Genomic DNA, 17,051 nt, shown 5'->3' with positions numbered 1-17,051 from the left:
GAAATGATCTTTCCAGAATTTGTCTTAAACGCTGGAAGCGCTGTACTTGGTGGCCAAGAGTTTAATGCGAGCACTTCAAATTCAGTGGGCTCTGGGATGAAACTTGGATGCCATGCTCTCAGACATGCATGGAGTTGATAAGAAAAAAAAAAAACTTCAAGATATTCCGCTGTCCCTTGCAAAATGTGTGAGGATGTTCATTGCTTTCGACGAGGTGGCCGAGAGGTTAAGGCGATGGACTGCTAATCCATTGTGCTCTGCACGCGTGGGTTCAAATCCCACCTTCGTCGCTTGTGTGTTTTAGCCGGTTCCTAGAATGCCTCACGCTATTGCAGTGTCTTTTTCATCAAGAAGACCTACAAGCAGCGCTTTTACACAGGTCCATGAGCCTGACTGGAGACACGTAGCACTGGTCATGCGCCTTTTGCTCCCAGGTTCATCTGTTTGAACTATGTCAACATGAGATTTAAGGCAGTTGACAGTCGATCCACTGTGCATAACCCATGTAGGTATGGATTCTTTTGTCATCAACAAGAGCGTGCTCAACCAATTTTGGTAATGAACGAAGGGCAGCCATTATTGCCTAATCTTTGCACGTTCGCTCTCTTTCTTTTGTGATTTTCCATGGTCGCTTCCTTCATCTGTTGGTAGCGTGGCCGAGCGGTCTAAGGCGCTGGATTAAGGCTCCAGTCTCTTCGGAGGCGTGGGTTCGAATCCCACCGCTGCCAGGACCTGCTTTTGATTCGACTTCTGCATTGACAGTTGGCCGAAGGTCACTAAATGGGTCACTTCCAGCGGTATTTCTCCTGGAATGCTCATGCGCTAGCTCTCTTCATCGTTAGCCTCACCATAGCTGTTTTTCGTGGTCATGCCTGCTTTCCTTGTTCTCCCTTGGAATGTCTCAATCAACAACTTAACTCTGATATCCCCTCACAAGCCCCTTTGGGATTTCGAGTCCAGTCTACCAAAAGGCATGCTTTCCAAGCCCACCATTGCCAGGGAGCCTATTTTGGGGTTTGTAATGTCATTCTTTCGAAAGGATTTAAACAGCTCTAGGGTCCCATGCTTTAATGCTCCACCTGTAACTACAACTCACAACAAATAGCACTTACCAAATGATTCAAACAGATCGAAGCTGCTGTCAGGGTGTCAAATGTAGGAGGCAATCCTGCCTTGCGTGGCTTGTCTCCCAAGTCGTCAGGTAGCTTGTGCGTCCCATGTTTTCATGCTGTGCCACCAAGCAGCTCCCGTGGTTTCCATGGAGTACCTCAGACAGTCAGCCAACATGGAGCATGCTGCTTACAGAGCGTCTCAAAACTTGCTCTCTTTTCACGAGGCTGTTCACATCTCCAGTTACAAAGCATTATAGTTGTTCGAAAAAGCTACCTAGCTCGTCTGAACAGGGCGGGGTATAGGCCTAATCGAAACTTCGCCACCAAAGATTGGGAAACGGTCAGCTCGACGAAGAAATGATCCTGTTCTCTGTCAAGTTTGCAGCGCCTCTCCGCATCCACTCAATTCACTTCCTGTTAAAGCACACCACATGCCACAAGGCATACACATGTTGAATGAGAGAATGAGTCATCTAGTTTGCTCAAAAAAAAGAAAAGAAATGATCTTTCCAGAATTTGTCTTAAACGCTGGAAGCGCTGTACTTGGTGGCCAAGAGTTTAATGCGAGCACTTCAAATTCAGTGGGCTCTGGGATGAAACTTGGATGCCATGCTCTCAGACATGCATGGAGTTGATAAGAAAAAAAAACAACTTCAAGATATTCCGCTGTCCCTTACAAACTGTGTGAGGATGTTCATTGCTTTCGACGAGGTGGCCGAGAGGTTAAGGCGATGGACTGCTAATCCATTGTGCTCTGCACGCGTGGGTTTGAATCCCACCTTCGTCGCTTGTGTGTTTTAGCCGGTTTCTAGAATGCCTCACGCTATTGCAGTGTCTTTTTCGTCAAGAAGACCTACAAGCAGCGCTTTTACACAGGTTCATGAGCCTGACTGGAGACACGTAGCACTGGTCATGCGCCTTTTGCTCCCAGGTTCATCTGTTTGAACTATGTCAACATGAGATTTAAGGCAGTTGACAGTCGATCCACTGTGCATAACCCATGTAGGTATGGATTCTTTTGTCATCAACAAGAGCGTGCTCAACCAATTTTGGTAATGAACGAAGGGCAGCCATTATTGCCTAATCTTTGCACGTTCGCTCTCTTTCTTTTGTGATTTTCCATGGTCGCTTCCTTCATCTGTTGGTAGCGTGGCCGAGCGGTCTAAGGCGCTGGATTAAGGCTCCAGTCTCTTCGGAGGCGTGGGTTCGAATCCCACCGCTGCCAGGACCTGCTTTTGATTCGACTTCTGCATTGACAGTTGGCCGAAGGTCACTAAATGGGTCACTTCCAGCGGTATTTCTCCTGGAATGCTCATGCGCTAGCTCTCTTCATCAAAGTGTTTCGATAGCTTCTGCAGCCCGGCTTATGCTAAAGGATCGTTAGCCTCACCATAGCTGTTTTTCGTGGTCATGCCTGCTTTCCTTGTTCTCCCTTGGAATGTCTCAATCAACAGCTTAACTCTGATATCCCCTCACAAGCCCCTTTGGGATTTTGAGTCCAGTCTACCAAAAGGCATGCTTTCCAAGCCCACCATTGCCAGGGAGCCTATTTTGGGGTTTGTAATGTCATTCTTTCGAAAGGATTTAAACAGCTCTAGGCTCCCATGCTTTAATGCTCCACCTGTAACTACAACTCACAACAAATAGCACTTACCAAATGATTCAAACAGATCGAAGCTGCTGTCAGGGTGTCAAATGTAGGAGGCAATCCTGCCTTGCGTGGCTTGTCTCCCAAGTCTTCAGGTAGCTCGTGCGTCCCATGTTTTCATGCTGTGCCACCAAGCAGCTCCCGTGGTTTCCATGGAGTACCTCAGACAGTCAGCCAACATGGAGCATGCTGCTTACAGAGCGTCTCAAAACTTGCTCCCTTTTCACGAGGCTGTTCACATCTCCAGTTACAAAGCATTATAGTTGTTCGAAAAAGCTACCTAGCTCGTCTGAACAGGGCGGGGTATAGGCCTAATCGAAACTTCGCCACCAAAGATTGGGAAACGGTCAGCTCGACGAAGAAATGATCCTGTTCTCTGTCAAGTTTGCAGCACCTCTCCGCATCCACTCAATTCACTTCCTGTTAAAGCACACCACATGCCACAAGGCATACACATGTTGAATGAGAGAATGAGTCATCTTGTTTGCTCAAAAAAAGAAAAGAAATGATCTTTCCAGAATTTGTCTTAAACGCTGGAAGCGCTGTACTTGGTGGCCAAGAGTTTAATGCGAGCACTTCAAATTCAGTGGGCTCTGGGATGAAACTTGGATGCCATGCTCTCAGACATGCATGGAGTTGATAAGAAAAAAAAAAACTTCAAGATATTCCGCTGTCCCTTACAAAATGTGTGAGGATGTTCATTGCTTTCGACGAGGTGGCCGAGGGGTTAAGGCGATGGACTGCTAATCCATTGTGCTCTGCACGCGTGGGTTCGAATCCCACCTTCGTCGCTTGTGTGTTTTAGCCGGTTCCTAGAATGCCTCACGCTATTGCAGTGTCTTTTTCGTCAAGAAGACCTACAAGCAGCGCTTTTACACAGGTCCATGAGCCTGACTGGAGACACGTAGCACTGGTCATGCGCCTTTTGCTCCCAGGTTCATCTGTTTGAACTATGTCAACATGAGATTTAAGGCAGTTGACAGTCGATCCACTGTGCATAACCCATGTAGGTATGGATTCTTTTGTCATCAACAAGAGCGTGCTCAACCAATTTTGGTAATGAACGAAGGGCAGCCATTATTGCCTAATCTTTGCACGTTCGCTCTCTTTCTTTTGTGATTTTCCATGGTCGCTTCCTTCATCTGTTGGTACCGTGGCCGAGCGGTCTAAGGCGCTGGATTAAGGCTCCAGTCTCTTCGGAGGCGTGGGTTCGAATCCCACCGCTGCCAGGACCTGCTTTTGATTCGACTTCTGCATTGACAGTTGGCCGAAGGTCACTAAATGGGTCACTTCCAGCGGTATTTCTCCTGGAATGCTCATGCGCTAGCTCTCTTCATCAAAGTGTTTCGATAGCTTCTGCAGCCCGGCTTATGCTAAAGGATCGTTAGCCTCACCATAGCTGTTTTTCGTGGTCATGCCTGCTTTCCTTGTTCTCCCTTGGAATGTCTCAATCAACAGCTTAACTCTGATATCCCCTCACAAGCCCCTTTGGGATTTTGAGTCCAGTCTACCAAAAGACATGCTTTCCAAGCCCACAATTGCCAGGGAGCCTATTTTGGGGTTTGTAATGTCATTCTTTCGAAAGGATTTAAACAGCTCTAGGCTCCCATGCTTTAATGCTCCACCTGTAACTACAACTCACAACAAATAGCACTTACCAAATGATTCAAACAGATCGAAGCTGCTGTCAGGGTGTCAAATGTAGGAGGCAATCCTGCCTTGCGTGGCTTATCTCCCAAGTCTTCAGGTAGCTCGTGCGTCCCATGTTTTCATGCTGTGCCACCAAGCAGCTCCCGTGGTTTCCATGGAGTACCTCAGACAGTCAGCCAACATGGAGCATGCTGCTTACAGAGCGTCTCAAAACTTGCTCCCTTTTCACGAGGCTGTTCACATCTCCAGTTACAAAGCATTATAGTTGTTCGAAAAAGCTACCTAGCTCGTCTGAACAGGGCGGGGTATAGGCCTAATCGAAACTTCGCCACCAAAGATTGGGAAACGGTCAGCTCGACGAAGAAATGATCCTGTTCTCTGTCAGGTTTGCAGCGCCTCTCCGCATCCACTCAATTCACTTCCTGTTAAAGCACACCACATGCCACAAGGCATACACATGTTGAATGAGAGAATCAGTCATCTAGTTTGCTCAAAAAAAAGAAAAGAAATGATCTTTCCAGAATTTGTCTTAAACGCTGGAAGCGCTGTACTTGGTGGCCAAGAGTTTAATGCGAGCACTTCAAATTCAGTGGGCTCTGGGATGAAACTTGGATGCCATGCTCTCAGACATGCATGGAGTTGATAAGAAAAAAAAACAACTTCAAGATATTCCGCTGTCCCTTACAAAATGTGTGAGGATGTTCATTGCTTTCGACGAGGTGGCCGAGAGGTTAAGGCGATGGACTGCTAATCCATTGTGCTCTGCACGCGTGGGTTCGAATCCCACCTTCGTCGCTTGTGTGTTTTAGCCGGTTCCTAGAATGCCTCACGCTATTGCAGTGTCTTCTTCGTCAAGAAGACCTACAAGCAGCGCTTTTACACAGGTCCATGAGCCTGACTGGAGACACGTAGCACTGGTCATGCGCCTTTTGCTCCCAGGTTCATCTGTTTGAACTATGTCAACATGAGATTTAAGGCAGTTGACAGTCGATCCACTGTGCATAACCCATGTAGGTATGGATTCTTTTGTCATCAACAAGAGCGTGCTCAACCAATTTTGGTAATGAACGAAGGGCAGCCATTATTGCCTAATCTTTGCACGTTCGCTCTCTTTCTTTTGTGATTTCCCATGGTCGCTTCCTTCATCTGTTGGTAGCGTGGCCGAGCGGTCTGGATTAAGGATCCAGTCTCTTCGGAGGCGTGGGTTCGAATCCCACCGCTGCCAGGCCCTGCTTTTGATTCGACTTCTGCATTGACAGTTGGCCGAAGGTCACTAAATGGGTCACTTCCAGCGGTATTTCTCCTGGAATGCTCATGCGCTAGCTCTCTTCATCAAAGTGTTTCGATAGCTTCTGCAGCCCGGCTTATGCTAAAGGATCGTTAGCCTCACCATAGCTGTTTTTCGTGGTCATGCCTGCTTTCCTTGTTCTCCCTTGGAATGTCTCAATCAACAGCTTAACTCTGATATCCCCTCACAAGCCCCTTTGGGATTTGAGTCCAGTCTACCAAAAGGCATGCTTTCCAAGCCCACCATTGCCAGGGAGCCTATTTTGGGGTTTGTAATGTCATTCTTTCGAAAGGATTTAAACAGCTCTAGGCTCCCATGCGCTAATGCTCCACCTGTAACTACAACTCACAACAAATAGCACTTACCAAATGATTCAAACAGATCGAAGCTGCTGTCAGGGTGTCAAATGTAGGAGGCAATCCTGCCTTGCGCGGCTTGTCTCCCAAGTCTTCAGGTAGCTCGTGCGTCCCATGTTTTCATGCTGTGCCACCAAGCAGCTCCCGTGGTTTCCATGGAGTACCTCAGACAGTCAGCCAACATGGAGCATGCTGCTTACAGAGCGTCTCAAAACTTGCTCCCTTTTCACGAGGCTGTTCACATCTCCAGTTACAAAGCATTATAGTTGTTCGAAAAAGCTACCTAGCTCGTCTGAACAGGGCGGGGTATAGGCCTAATCGAAACTTCGCCACCAAAGATTGGGAAACGGTCAGCTCGACGAAGAAATGATCCTGTTCTCTGTCAGGTTTGCAGCGCCTCTCCGCATCCACTCAATTCACTTCCTGTTAAAGCACACCACATGCCACAAGGCATACACATGTTGAATGAGAGAATCAGTCATCTAGTTTGCTCAAAAAAAAGAAAAGAAATGATCTTTCCAGAATTTGTCTTAAACGCTGGAAGCGCTGTACTTGGTGGCCAAGAGTTTAATGCGAGCACTTCAAATTCAGTGGGCTCTGGGATGAAACTTGGATGCCATGCTCTCAGACATGCATGGAGTTGATAAGAAAAAAAAACAACTTCAAGATATTCCGCTGTCCCTTACAAAATGTGTGAGGATGTTCATTGCTTTCGACGAGGTGGCCGAGAGGTTAAGGCGATGGACTGCTAATCCATTGTGCTCTGCACGCGTGGGTTCGAATCCCACCTTCGTCGCTTGTGTGTTTTAGCCGGTTCCTAGAATGCCTCACGCTATTGCAGTGTCTTCTTCGTCAAGAAGACCTACAAGCAGCGCTTTTACACAGGTCCATGAGCCTGACTGGAGACACGTAGCACTGGTCATGCGCCTTTTGCTCCCAGGTTCATCTGTTTGAACTATGTCAACATGAGATTTAAGGCAGTTGACAGTCGATCCACTGTGCATAACCCATGTAGGTATGGATTCTTTTGTCATCAACAAGAGCGTGCTCAACCAATTTTGGTAATGAACGAAGGGCAGCCATTATTGCCTAATCTTTGCACGTTCGCTCTCTTTCTTTTGTGATTTCCCATGGTCGCTTCCTTCATCTGTTGGTAGCGTGGCCGAGCGGTCTGGATTAAGGATCCAGTCTCTTCGGAGGCGTGGGTTCGAATCCCACCGCTGCCAGGCCCTGCTTTTGATTCGACTTCTGCATTGACAGTTGGCCGAAGGTCACTAAATGGGTCACTTCCAGCGGTATTTCTCCTGGAATGCTCATGCGCTAGCTCTCTTCATCAAAGTGTTTCGATAGCTTCTGCAGCCCGGCTTATGCTAAAGGATCGTTAGCCTCACCATAGCTGTTTTTCGTGGTCATGCCTGCTTTCCTTGTTCTCCCTTGGAATGTCTCAATCAACAGCTTAACTCTGATATCCCCTCACAAGCCCCTTTGGGATTTGAGTCCAGTCTACCAAAAGGCATGCTTTCCAAGCCCACCATTGCCAGGGAGCCTATTTTGGGGTTTGTAATGTCATTCTTTCGAAAGGATTTAAACAGCTCTAGGCTCCCATGCGCTAATGCTCCACCTGTAACTACAACTCACAACAAATAGCACTTACCAAATGATTCAAACAGATCGAAGCTGCTGTCAGGGTGTCAAATGTAGGAGGCAATCCTGCCTTGCGCGGCTTGTCTCCCAAGTCTTCAGGTAGCTCGTGCGTCCCATGTTTTCATGCTGTGCCACCAAGCAGCTCCCGTGGTTTCCATGGAGTACCTCAGACAGTCAGCCAACATGGAGCATGCTGCTTACAGAGCGTCTCAAAACTTGCTCCCTTTTCACGAGGCTGTTCACATCTCCAGTTACAAAGCATTATAGTTGTTCGAAAAAGCTACCTAGCTCGTCTGAACAGGGCGGGGTATAGGCCTAATCGAAACTTCGCCACCAAAGATTGGGAAACGGTCAGCTCGACGAAGAAATGATCCTGTTCTCTGTCAGGTTTGCAGCGCCTCTCCGCATCCACTCAATTCACTTCCTGTTAAAGCACACCACATGCCACAAGGCATACACATGTTGAATGAGAGAATCAGTCATCTAGTTTGCTCAAAAAAAAGAAAAGAAATGATCTTTCCAGAATTTGTCTTAAACGCTGGAAGCGCTGTACTTGGTGGCCAAGAGTTTAATGCGAGCACTTCAAATTCAGTGGGCTCTGGGATGAAACTTGGATGCCATGCTCTCAGACATGCATGGAGTTGATAAGAAAAAAAAACAACTTCAAGATATTCCGCTGTCCCTTACAAAATGTGTGAGGATGTTCATTGCTTTCGACGAGGTGGCCGAGAGGTTAAGGCGATGGACTGCTAATCCATTGTGCTCTGCACGCGTGGGTTCGAATCCCACCTTCGTCGCTTGTGTGTTTTAGCCGGTTCCTAGAATGCCTCACGCTATTGCAGTGTCTTCTTCGTCAAGAAGACCTACAAGCAGCGCTTTTACACAGGTCCATGAGCCTGACTGGAGACACGTAGCACTGGTCATGCGCCTTTTGCTCCCAGGTTCATCTGTTTGAACTATGTCAACATGAGATTTAAGGCAGTTGACAGTCGATCCACTGTGCATAACCCATGTAGGTATGGATTCTTTTGTCATCAACAAGAGCGTGCTCAACCAATTTTGGTAATGAACGAAGGGCAGCCATTATTGCCTAATCTTTGCACGTTCGCTCTCTTTCTTTTGTGATTTCCCATGGTCGCTTCCTTCATCTGTTGGTAGCGTGGCCGAGCGGTCTGGATTAAGGATCCAGTCTCTTCGGAGGCGTGGGTTCGAATCCCACCGCTGCCAGGCCCTGCTTTTGATTCGACTTCTGCATTGACAGTTGGCCGAAGGTCACTAAATGGGTCACTTCCAGCGGTATTTCTCCTGGAATGCTCATGCGCTAGCTCTCTTCATCAAAGTGTTTCGATAGCTTCTGCAGCCCGGCTTATGCTAAAGGATCGTTAGCCTCACCATAGCTGTTTTTCGTGGTCATGCCTGCTTTCCTTGTTCTCCCTTGGAATGTCTCAATCAACAGCTTAACTCTGATATCCCCTCACAAGCCCCTTTGGGATTTGAGTCCAGTCTACCAAAAGGCATGCTTTCCAAGCCCACCATTGCCAGGGAGCCTATTTTGGGGTTTGTAATGTCATTCTTTCGAAAGGATTTATACAGCTCTAGGCTCCCATGCGCTAATGCTCCACCTGTAACTACAACTCACAACAAATAGCACTTACCAAATGATTCAAACAGATCGAAGCTGCTGTCAGGGTGTCAAATGTAGGAGGCAATCCTGCCTTGCGCGGCTTGTCTCCCAAGTCTTCAGGTAGCTCGTGCGTCCCATGTTTTCATGCTGTGCCACCAAGCAGCTCCCGTGGTTTCCATGGAGTACCTCAGACAGTCAGCCAACATGGAGCATGCTGCTTACAGAGCGTCTCAAAACTTGCTCCCTTTTCACGAGGCTGTTCACATCTCCAGTTACAAAGCATTATAGTTGTTCGAAAAAGCTACCTAGCTCGTCTGAACAGGGCGGGGTATAGGCCTAATCGAGACTTCGCCACCAAAGATTGGGAAACGGTCAGCTCGACGAAGAAATGATCCTGTTCTCTGTCAAGTTTGCAGCGCCTCTCCGCATCCACTCAATTCACTTCCTGTTAAAGCACACCACATGCCACAAGGCATACACATGTTAAATGAGAGAATGAGTCATCTAGTTTGCTCAAAAAAAGAAAAGAAATGATCTTTCCAGAATTTGTCTTAAACGCTGGAAGCGCTGTAGTTGGTGGCCAAGAGTTTAATGCGAGCACTTCAAATTCAGTGGGCTCTGGGATGAAACTTGGATGCCATGCTCTCAGACATGCATGGAGTTGATAAGAAAAAAAAAAACTTCAAGATATTCCGCTGTCCCTTACAAAATGTGTGAGGATGTTCATTGCTTTCGACGAGGTGGCCGAGAGGTTAAGGCGATGGACTGCTAATCCATTGTGCTCTGCACGCGTGGGTTCGAATCCCACCTTCGTCGCTTGTGTGTTTTAGCCGGTTCCTAGAATGCCTCACGCTATTGCAGTGTCTTTTTCGTCAAGAAGACCTACAAGCAGCGCTTTTACACAGGTCCATGAGCCTGACTGGAGACACGTAGCACTGGTCATGCGCCTTTTGCTCCCAGGTTCATCTGTTTGAACTATGTCAACATGAGATTTAAGGCAGTTGACAGTCGATCCACTGTGCATAACCCATGTAGGTATGGATTCTTTTGTCATCAACAAGAGCGTGCTCAACCAATTTTGGTAATGAACGAAGGGCAGCCATTATTGCCTAATCTTTGCACGTTCGCTCTCTTTCTTTTGTGATTTTCCATGGTCGCTTCCTTCATCTGTTGGTAGCGTGGCCGAGCGGTCTAAGGCGCTGGATTAAGGCTCCAGTCTCTTCGGAGGCGTGGGTTCGAATCCCACCGCTGCCAGGACCTGCTTTTGATTCGACTTCTGCATTGACAGTTGGACGAAGGTCACTAAATGGGTGACTTCCAGCGATATTTCTCCTGGAATGCTCATGCGCTAGCTCTCTTCATCAAAGTGTTTCGATAGCTTCTGCAGCCCGGCTTATGCTAAAGGATCGTTAGCCTCACCACAGCTGTTTTTCGTGGTCATGCCTGCTTTCCTTGTTCTCCCTTGGAATGTCTCAATCAACAGCTTAACTCTGATATCCCCTCACAAGCCTCTTTGGGATTTTGAGTCCAGTCTACCAAAAGGCATGCTTTCCAAGCCCACCATTGCCAGGGAGCCTATTGTGGGGTTTGTAATGTCATTCTTCCGAAAGGATTTAAACAGCTCTAGGCTCCCATGCTTTAATGCTCCACCTGTAACTACAACTCACAACAAATAGCACTTACCAAATGATTCAAACAGATCGAAGCTGCTGTCAGGGTGTCAAATGTAGGAGGCAATCCTGCCTTGCGTGGCTTGTCTCCCAAGTCTTCAGGTAGCTCGTGCGTCCCATGTTTTCATGCTGTGCCACCAAGCAGCTCCCGTGGTTTCCATGGAGTACCTCAGACAGTCAGCCAACATGGAGCATGCTGCTTACAGAGCGTCTCAAAACTTGCTCCCTTTTCACGAGGCTGTTCACATCTCCAGTTACAAAGCATTATAGTTGTTCGAAAAAGCTACCTAGCTCGTCTGAACAGGGCGGGGTATAGGCCTAATCGAAACTTCGCCACCAAAGATTGGGAAACGGTCAGCTCGACGAAGAAATGATCCTGTTCTCTGTCAAGTTTGCAGCGCCTCTCCGCATCCACTCAATTCACTTCCTGTTAAAGCACACCACATGCCACAAGGCATACACATGTTGAATGAGAGAATCAGTCATCTAGTTTGCTCAAAAAAAAGAAAAGAAATGATCTTTCCAGAATTTGTCTTAAACGCTGGAAGCGCTGTACTTGGTGGCCAAGAGTTTAATGCGAGCACTTCAAATTCAGTGGGCTCTGGGATGAAACTTGGATGCCATGCTCTCAGACATGCATGGAGTTGATAAGAAAAAAAAACAACTTCAAGATATTCCGCTGTCCCTTACAAAATGTGTGAGGATGTTCATTGCTTTCGACGAGGTGGCCGAGAGGTTAAGGCGATGGACTGCTAATCCATTGTGCTCTGCACGCGTGGGTTCGAATCCCACCTTCGTCGCTTGTGTGTTTTAGCCGGTTCCTAGAATGCCTCACGCTATTGCAGTGTCTTCTTCGTCAAGAAGACCTACAAGCAGCGCTTTTACACAGGTCCATGAGCCTGACTGGAGACACGTAGCACTGGTCATGCGCCTTTTGCTCCCAGGTTCATCTGTTTGAACTATGTCAACATGAGATTTAAGGCAGTTGACAGTCGATCCACTGTGCATAACCCATGTAGGTATGGATTCTTTTGTCATCAACAAGAGCGTGCTCAACCAATTTTGGTAATGAACGAAGGGCAGCCATTATTGCCTAATCTTTGCACGTTCGCTCTCTTTCTTTTGTGATTTCCCATGGTCGCTTCCTTCATCTGTTGGTAGCGTGGCCGAGCGGTCTGGATTAAGGATCCAGTCTCTTCGGAGGCGTGGGTTCGAATCCCACCGCTGCCAGGCCCTGCTTTTGATTCGACTTCTGCATTGACAGTTGGCCGAAGGTCACTAAATGGGTCACTTCCAGCGGTATTTCTCCTGGAATGCTCATGCGCTAGCTCTCTTCATCAAAGTGTTTCGATAGCTTCTGCAGCCCGGCTTATGCTAAAGGATCGTTAGCCTCACCATAGCTGTTTTTCGTGGTCATGCCTGCTTTCCTTGTTCTCCCTTGGAATGTCTCAATCAACAGCTTAACTCTGATATCCCCTCACAAGCCCCTTTGGGATTTTGAGTCCAGTCTACCAAAAGACATGCTTTCCAAGCCCACAATTGCCAGGGAGCCTATTTTGGGGTTTGTAATGTCATTCTTTCGAAAGGATTTAAACAGCTCTAGGCTCCCATGCTTTAATGCTCCACCTGTAACTACAACTCACAACAAATAGCACTTACCAAATGATTCAAACAGATCGAAGCTGCTGTCAGGGTGTCAAATGTAGGAGGCAATCCTGCCTTGCGTGGCTTGTCTCCCAAGTCTTCAGGTAGCTCGTGCGTCCCATGTTTTCATGCTGTGCCACCAAGCAGCTCCCGTGGTTTCCATGGAGTACCTCAGACAGTCAGCCAACATGGAGCATGCTGCTTACAGAGCGTCTCAAAACTTGCTCCCTTTTCACGAGGCTGTTCACATCTCCAGTTACAAAGCATTATAGTTGTTCGAAAAAGCTACCTAGCTCGTCTGAACAGGGCGGGGTATAGGCCTAATCGAAACTTCGCCACCAAAGATTGGGAAACGGTCAGCTCGACGAAGAAATGATCCTGTTCTCTGTCAAGTTTGCAGCGCCTCTCCGCATCCACTCAATTCACTTCCTGTTAAAGCACACCACATGCCACAAGGCATACACATGTTGAATGAGAGAATCAGTCATCTAGTTTGCTCAAAAAAAAGAAAAGAAATGATCTTTCCAGAATTTGTCTTAAACGCTGGAAGCGCTGTACTTGGTGGCCAAGAGTTTAATGCGAGCACTTCAAATTCAGTGGGCTCTGGGATGAAACTTGGATGCCATGCTCTCAGACATGCATGGAGTTGATAAGAAAAAAAAACAACTTCAAGATATTCCGCTGTCCCTTACAAAATGTGTGAGGATGTTCATTGCTTTCGACGAGGTGGCCGAGAGGTTAAGGCGATGGACTGCTAATCCATTGTGCTCTGCACGCGTGGGTTCGAATCCCACCTTCGTCGCTTGTGTGTTTTAGCCGGTTCCTAGAATGCCTCACGCTATTGCAGTGTCTTCTTCGTCAAGAAGACCTACAAGCAGCGCTTTTACACAGGTCCATGAGCCTGACTGGAGACACGTAGCACTGGTCATGCGCCTTTTGCTCCCAGGTTCATCTGTTTGAACTATGTCAACATGAGATTTAAGGCAGTTGACAGTCGATCCACTGTGCATAACCCATGTAGGTATGGATTCTTTTGTCATCAACAAGAGCGTGCTCAACCAATTTTGGTAATGAACGAAGGGCAGCCATTATTGCCTAATCTTTGCACGTTCGCTCTCTTTCTTTTGTGATTTCCCATGGTCGCTTCCTTCATCTGTTGGTAGCGTGGCCGAGCGGTCTGGATTAAGGATCCAGTCTCTTCGGAGGCGTGGGTTCGAATCCCACCGCTGCCAGGCCCTGCTTTTGATTCGACTTCTGCATTGACAGTTGGCCGAAGGTCACTAAATGGGTCACTTCCAGCGGTATTTCTCCTGGAATGCTCATGCGCTAGCTCTCTTCATCAAAGTGTTTCGATAGCTTCTGCAGCCCGGCTTATGCTAAAGGATCGTTAGCCTCACCATAGCTGTTTTTCGTGGTCATGCCTGCTTTCCTTGTTCTCCCTTGGAATGTCTCAATCAACAGCTTAACTCTGATATCCCCTCACAAGCCCCTTTGGGATTTGAGTCCAGTCTACCAAAAGGCATGCTTTCCAAGCCCACCATTGCCAGGGAGCCTATTTTGGGGTTTGTAATGTCATTCTTTCGAAAGGATTTAAACAGCTCTAGGCTCCCATGCGCTAATGCTCCACCTGTAACTACAACTCACAACAAATAGCACTTACCAAATGATTCAAACAGATCGAAGCTGCTGTCAGGGTGTCAAATGTAGGAGGCAATCCTGCCTTGCGCGGCTTGTCTCCCAAGTCTTCAGGTAGCTCGTGCGTCCCATGTTTTCATGCTGTGCCACCAAGCAGCTCCCGTGGTTTCCATGGAGTACCTCAGACAGTCAGCCAACATGGAGCATGCTGCTTACAGAGCGTCTCAAAACTTGCTCCCTTTTCACGAGGCTGTTCACATCTCCAGTTACAAAGCATTATAGTTGTTCGAAAAAGCTACCTAGCTCGTCTGAACAGGGCGGGGTATAGGCCTAATCGAAACTTCGCCACCAAAGATTGGGAAACGGTCAGCTCGACGAAGAAATGATCCTGTTCTCTGTCAAGTTTGCAGCACCTCTCCGCATCCACTCAATTCACTTCCTGTTAAAGCACACCACATGCCACAAGGCATACACATGTTGAATGAGAGAATGAGTCATCTTGTTTGCTCAAAAAAAGAAAAGAAATGATCTTTCCAGAATTTGTCTTAAACGCTGGATTCGCTGTACTTGGTGGCCAAGAGTTTAATGCGAGCACTTCAAATTCAGTGGGCTCTGGGATGAAACTTGGATGCCATGCTCTCAGACATGCATGGAGTTGATAAGAAAAAAAAAAACTTCAAGATATTCCGCTGTCCCTTACAAAATGTGTGAGGATGTTCATTGCTTTCGACGAGGTGGCCGAGGGGTTAAGGCGATGGACTGCTAATCCATTGTGCTCTGCACGCGTGGGTTCGAATCCCACCTTCGTCGCTTGTGTGTTTTAGCCGGTTCCTAGAATGCCTCACGCTATTGCAGTGTCTTTTTCGTCAAGAAGACCTACAAGCAGCGCTTTTACACAGGTCCATGAGCCTGACTGGAGACACGTAGCACTGGTCATGCGCCTTTTGCTCCCAGGTTCATCTGTTTGAACTATGTCAACATGAGATTTAAGGCAGTTGACAGTCGATCCACTGTGCATAACCCATGTAGGTATGGATTCTTTTGTCATCAACAAGAGCGTGCTCAACCAATTTTGGTAATGAACGAAGGGCAGCCATTATTGCCTAATCTTTGCACGTTCGCTCTCTTTCTTTTGTGATTTTCCATGGTCGCTTCCTTCATCTGTTGGTAGCGTGGCCGAGCGGTCTAAGGCGCTGGATTAAGGCTCCAGTCTCTTCGGAGGCGTGGGTTCGAATCCCACCGCTGCCAGGACCTGCTTTTGATTCGACTTCTGCATTGACAGTTGGCCGAAGGTCACTAAATGGGTCACTTCCAGCGGTATTTCTCCTGGAATGCTCATGCGCTAGCTCTCTTCATCAAAGTGTTTCGATAGCTTCTGCAGCCCGGCTTATGCTAAAGGATCGTTAGCCTCACCATAGCTGTTTTTCGTGGTCATGCCTGCTTTCCTTGTTCTCCCTTGGAATGTCTCAATCAACAGCTTAACTCTGATATCCCCTCACAAGCCCCTTTGGGATTTTGAGTCCAGTCTACCAAAAGACATGCTTTCCAAGCCCACAATTGCCAGGGAGCCTATTTTGGGGTTTGTAATGTCATTCTTTCGAAAGGATTTAAACAGCTCTAGGCTCCCATGCTTTAATGCTCCACCTGTAACTACAACTCACAACAAATAGCACTTACCAAATGATTCAAACAGATCGAAGCTGCTGTCAGGGTGTCAAATGTAGGAGGCAATCCTGCCTTGCGTGGCTTGTCTCCCAAGTCTTCAGGTAGCTCGTGCGTCCCATGTTTTCATGCTGTGCCACCAAGCAGCTCCCGTGGTTTCCATGGAGTACCTCAGACAGTCAGCCAACATGGAGCATGCTGCTTACAGAGCGTCTCAAAACTTGCTCCCTTTTCACGAGGCTGTTCACATCTCCAGTTACAAAGCATTATAGTTGTTCGAAAAAGCTACCTAGCTCGTCTGAACAGGGCGGGGTATAGGCCTAATCGAAACTTCACCACCAAAGATTGGGAAACGGTCAGCTCGACGAAGAAATGATCCTGTTCTCTGTCAAGTTTGCAGCGCCTCTCCGCATCCACTCAATTCACTTCCTGTTAAAGCACACCACATGCCACAAGGCATACACATGTTGAATGAGAGAATCAGTCATCTAGTTTGCTCAAAAAAAAGAAAAGAAATGATCTTTCCAGAATTTGTCTTAAACGCTGGAAGCGCTGTACTTGGTGGCCAAGAGTTTAATGCGAGCACTTCAAATTCAGTGGGCTCTGGGATGAAACTTGGATGCCATGCTCTCAGACATGCATGGAGTTGATAAGAAAAAAAAACAACTTCAAGATATTCCGCTGTCCCTTACAAAATGTGTGAGGATGTTCATTGCTTTCGACGAGGTGGCCGAGAGGTTAAGGCGATGGACTGCTAATCCATTGTGCTCTGCACGCGTGGGTTCGAATCCCACCTTCGTCGCTTGTGTGTTTTAGCCGGTTCCTAGAATGCCTCACGCTATTGCAGTGTCTTCTTCGTCAAGAAGACCTACAAGCAGCGCTTTTACACAGGTCCATGAGCCTGACTGGAGACACGTAGCACTGGTCATGCGCCTTTTGCTCCCAGGTTCATCTGTTTGAACTATGTCAACATGAGATTTAAGGCAGTTGACAGTCGATCCACTGTGCATAACCCATGTAGGTATGGATTCTTTTGTCATCAACAAGAGCGTGCTCAACCAATTTTGGTAATGAACGAAGGGCAGCCATTATTGCCTAATCTTTGCACGTTCGCTCTC

At 47.5% G+C, this 17,051-nt stretch overlaps 15 non-coding genes across 15 annotated transcripts; all 15 read left to right on the top strand.

Annotated features, from left to right (window-relative positions):
* The first annotated feature begins 208 nt into the window (after positions 1-208).
* On the top strand, positions 209-290 carry trnas-gcu (transfer RNA serine (anticodon GCU)). Its single transcript has one exon. It is a non-coding gene; the product is annotated as a tRNA-Ser (tRNA).
* Positions 291-646: 356 nt separating this feature from the next.
* trnal-aag (transfer RNA leucine (anticodon AAG)) lies at positions 647-728 on the top strand. Its single transcript has one exon. It is a non-coding gene; the product is annotated as a tRNA-Leu (tRNA).
* Positions 729-2,255: 1,527 nt separating this feature from the next.
* Positions 2,256-2,337, top strand: trnal-aag (transfer RNA leucine (anticodon AAG)). The gene has a single exon. It is a non-coding gene; the product is annotated as a tRNA-Leu (tRNA).
* A 1,132-nt stretch (positions 2,338-3,469) lies between these two features.
* Positions 3,470-3,551, top strand: trnas-gcu (transfer RNA serine (anticodon GCU)). The gene has a single exon. It is a non-coding gene; the product is annotated as a tRNA-Ser (tRNA).
* Positions 3,552-3,907: 356 nt separating this feature from the next.
* On the top strand, positions 3,908-3,989 carry trnal-aag (transfer RNA leucine (anticodon AAG)). Its single transcript has one exon. It is a non-coding gene; the product is annotated as a tRNA-Leu (tRNA).
* A 1,134-nt stretch (positions 3,990-5,123) lies between these two features.
* On the top strand, positions 5,124-5,205 carry trnas-gcu (transfer RNA serine (anticodon GCU)). Its single transcript has one exon. It is a non-coding gene; the product is annotated as a tRNA-Ser (tRNA).
* Positions 5,206-6,768: 1,563 nt separating this feature from the next.
* Positions 6,769-6,850, top strand: trnas-gcu (transfer RNA serine (anticodon GCU)). The gene has a single exon. It is a non-coding gene; the product is annotated as a tRNA-Ser (tRNA).
* Positions 6,851-8,413: 1,563 nt separating this feature from the next.
* On the top strand, positions 8,414-8,495 carry trnas-gcu (transfer RNA serine (anticodon GCU)). Its single transcript has one exon. It is a non-coding gene; the product is annotated as a tRNA-Ser (tRNA).
* Positions 8,496-10,056: 1,561 nt separating this feature from the next.
* Positions 10,057-10,138, top strand: trnas-gcu (transfer RNA serine (anticodon GCU)). The gene has a single exon. It is a non-coding gene; the product is annotated as a tRNA-Ser (tRNA).
* Positions 10,139-10,494: 356 nt separating this feature from the next.
* On the top strand, positions 10,495-10,576 carry trnal-aag (transfer RNA leucine (anticodon AAG)). Its single transcript has one exon. It is a non-coding gene; the product is annotated as a tRNA-Leu (tRNA).
* Positions 10,577-11,710: 1,134 nt separating this feature from the next.
* Positions 11,711-11,792, top strand: trnas-gcu (transfer RNA serine (anticodon GCU)). The gene has a single exon. It is a non-coding gene; the product is annotated as a tRNA-Ser (tRNA).
* A 1,564-nt stretch (positions 11,793-13,356) lies between these two features.
* Positions 13,357-13,438, top strand: trnas-gcu (transfer RNA serine (anticodon GCU)). Its single transcript has one exon. It is a non-coding gene; the product is annotated as a tRNA-Ser (tRNA).
* Positions 13,439-14,999: 1,561 nt separating this feature from the next.
* On the top strand, positions 15,000-15,081 carry trnas-gcu (transfer RNA serine (anticodon GCU)). Its single transcript has one exon. It is a non-coding gene; the product is annotated as a tRNA-Ser (tRNA).
* A 356-nt stretch (positions 15,082-15,437) lies between these two features.
* trnal-aag (transfer RNA leucine (anticodon AAG)) lies at positions 15,438-15,519 on the top strand. The gene has a single exon. It is a non-coding gene; the product is annotated as a tRNA-Leu (tRNA).
* A 1,134-nt stretch (positions 15,520-16,653) lies between these two features.
* trnas-gcu (transfer RNA serine (anticodon GCU)) lies at positions 16,654-16,735 on the top strand. Its single transcript has one exon. It is a non-coding gene; the product is annotated as a tRNA-Ser (tRNA).
* The last annotated feature ends 316 nt before the right edge of the window (positions 16,736-17,051 follow it).

The sequence above is a fragment of the Clarias gariepinus genome, chromosome 14 (genome assembly GCF_024256425.1).
Source record: "Clarias gariepinus isolate MV-2021 ecotype Netherlands chromosome 14, CGAR_prim_01v2, whole genome shotgun sequence".
Lineage (NCBI taxonomy): Eukaryota > Metazoa > Chordata > Actinopteri > Siluriformes > Clariidae > Clarias > Clarias gariepinus.
The sequence above is the reverse complement of the archived record's forward strand: the minus strand, read 5'-3'. Positions and strand labels throughout refer to the sequence as shown.